The sequence below is a fragment of the Hipposideros armiger genome, unplaced genomic scaffold, assembly GCF_001890085.2.
Source record: "Hipposideros armiger isolate ML-2016 unplaced genomic scaffold, ASM189008v1 scaffold_153, whole genome shotgun sequence".
In the NCBI taxonomy this organism is placed as follows: Eukaryota; Metazoa; Chordata; class Mammalia; order Chiroptera; family Hipposideridae; genus Hipposideros; species Hipposideros armiger.
This window is the reverse complement of record NW_017731503.1, coordinates 1,963,155-1,964,894: the sequence shown is the minus strand read 5'-3', so window position 1 is coordinate 1,964,894 and position 1,740 is coordinate 1,963,155. Positions and strand designations below refer to the sequence as shown.

At 43.4% G+C, this 1,740-nt stretch overlaps 1 pseudogene; it reads left to right on the top strand.

Moving 5' to 3' along the window:
* The first annotated feature begins 849 nt into the window (after positions 1–849).
* Positions 850–1,494, top strand: LOC109387325 (osteoclast-stimulating factor 1 pseudogene; annotated as a pseudogene).
* The last annotated feature ends 246 nt before the right edge of the window (positions 1,495–1,740 follow it).

Genomic DNA, 1,740 nt, shown 5'->3' with positions numbered 1-1,740 from the left:
AAAGAGAAGCAACTGGTCATGTACAAGGATGAATTCTACCAAACATGGAAAGAAGAATTAACACCAACCCTTCTTAAACTCTTTTTAAAAAATAGAACAGGAGTGAACACTTCCTAATCATTCTATAAGGTATTACTCTGATACTACCACCAAAGATATTTCAAGAAAACTTCAAAGGAATAACCATTATGAATATAGATGCAGAAATTCTCAAGATAATACTAGCAAATCCAATCCAATAGCATATGTAAAAGATTATATGCCATGACTAAGTGGGATTTAGTTTAAGAATCCAAGGGTGCCACATCCTGTGCAGCAAGGGCAGTGGGGAGGGAGAGGGTCAGTGCAGGGTTAAAGAAACACAAGAGCCAAGTATAGAGCTAAAGCGGGGTCAAGTGGCTGCAGCGTCTCTGGGACTGAGCCCCAAATTGGGCCAACACGTAGCTTTTATTGAAAAACTTCAAAGAAGTGAAGCTTGTTTATTCCAAAGTCCATGTGATATGTGCCTTATGGCTGTTTTCCATCAACCTGCCCCATTGTATTCCAACACCTGCTGTGCCTTCATACTCCCATACACACAACCCCCAGGATGACGCAGGTGTACTGTGGCCATAAAAAATAAGGGAGATAGGAGACAACTCGGGTGGCTGCGGGGTAGGGTGGGAACTGCGGCGAGCCACTCTGGTTGCATCCACTGGTCCGGCAGCCAAGGGTGGGCACAGGTCCATGAAGGCGCACCACTGCAAACCAGACAAAAAGAAATTTTGGGATGCCAGGAGTGCCGGTTGGTGGGGTGTTTGGTTGGCTTTTCATGAGTGCTCTTTAGGATCAGCTGCTCCAGGAAGCAAGATGTCGAAGCTGTCACCCAAACCGGTCAAACCAGGGTGAGTTAAAGTGTTCAGAGCTCTTTATATGTTTGAACCCAGAACTCCAGATGAATTGTACTTTGAGGAAGGTGATATTATCTACATTACTGACATGAGTGATACCAATTGGTGGAAAGGCACCTCCAAAGGCAGGACTAGACTAATCCCAAGCAACTATGTGGCTGAGCAGGCAGAATCCATTGACAATCCATTGCATGAAGCTGCAAAAAGAGGCAACTTGAGCTGGTTGACAGAGTGTTTGGACAACTGAGTTGGTGTTAATGGCTTAGATAAAGCTGGAAGCGCTGCCTTATAGTGGGCTTTTCAAGGGGGCCACAAAGATATACAAGAAATGCTATTCACTCAACCAAACATTGAACTGAACCAACAGAACAAGTTGGGAGACACAGCTTTGCATGCTGCTACCTGGAAGGGTTATGCAGATATTGTCGAGTTGCTTCTGGAAAAAGGTGCTAGAACAGACTTAAGGAACAATGAGAAGAAGCTGGCCCTGGACATGGCTACTAACGCTGCCTGTGCGACCCTCCTGAAAAAGAAATAGGGAACAGATGCCGTTGGAACATTGAGCAATGCTGAAGAATATCTTGATGAAAATGTTTCAGATTAATTTCCTTCCGGAGCTTTAAGAGCTAAAACTTCTGTTGCTTTTGCCATTCCAAAACCTTATATTTGCCAGAACAGTGTTGGTAACTGTTTTTTTTTTAAATGTCTATGTGAACGTGGCAGTATTGCACTGTGATTGAGTAGAACATGTTAATGAGTAGTGTTCACCTTCGGTTTGCCAATAAGTGACTGGATACTTTGCTGTATAAAGTACATTTTTGTTCACTAAGGTAGAACAAGAAGAGATTAT